A 733-nucleotide genomic window follows, 5' to 3' on the forward strand; every position below is an offset into this window, starting at 1 on the left:
AAAGATTAAATTAAATTACCTTTAATAATATCTTAAGTGAGTGAGAAAAATGTGCTGAAGAGGAGAAAGGAATAAAAAGGAAATAGACCAGACAACCTTGTTAGAGAACATCAAAAGGACAAAAATGCAAATTAAAATAAAGAAATTGTAGAATATAACACTTAAAGCAAAAGTTTTATAATATAAGCATAGTGCAAAGGGAACATAATAAAAGTTGAAATTGTTATACTGGTATTAGAGGCTCTTTTAACTTTTCGAACTAAACGGTATTGTTAAACTTTAACATAAACCATTATAATCAAATATTAACAAACTTTTCCTTGACCATGATTTCAACTAAGTAATTAGCAAAGTACTTATCTATATAGAAAACTGTTATAATTTTTTATTAATTTTTTTTAATTACTCTCTCAATTTTACACGTTTTATTCTCCTAACAGCTGATTAGTTTTGCTATGAGAAATTTAATTTTACTAAATTGGTTTGTTGATAGACTTCAAGTCAACATAATATGTTAATGATAAAAGCAACTTAAAAATGCAACTGTTATACGAATACACTCAATAGCTTGAGTAGTTCTGTTCTAGTTCTGTTCTATTCTGTTCTGTTCTGTTCTGTTCTGTTCTGTTCTAGTTCTAGTTCTGTTCTAGTTCTGTTCTAGTTCTGTTCTAGTTCTGTTCTAGTTCTGTTCTAGTTCTGTTCTAGTTCTGTTCTAGTTCTGTTCTAGTTCTGT

Source organism: Lucilia cuprina, chromosome 3 (genome assembly GCF_022045245.1).
Source record: "Lucilia cuprina isolate Lc7/37 chromosome 3, ASM2204524v1, whole genome shotgun sequence".
Classification (NCBI taxonomy): domain Eukaryota; kingdom Metazoa; phylum Arthropoda; class Insecta; order Diptera; family Calliphoridae; genus Lucilia; species Lucilia cuprina.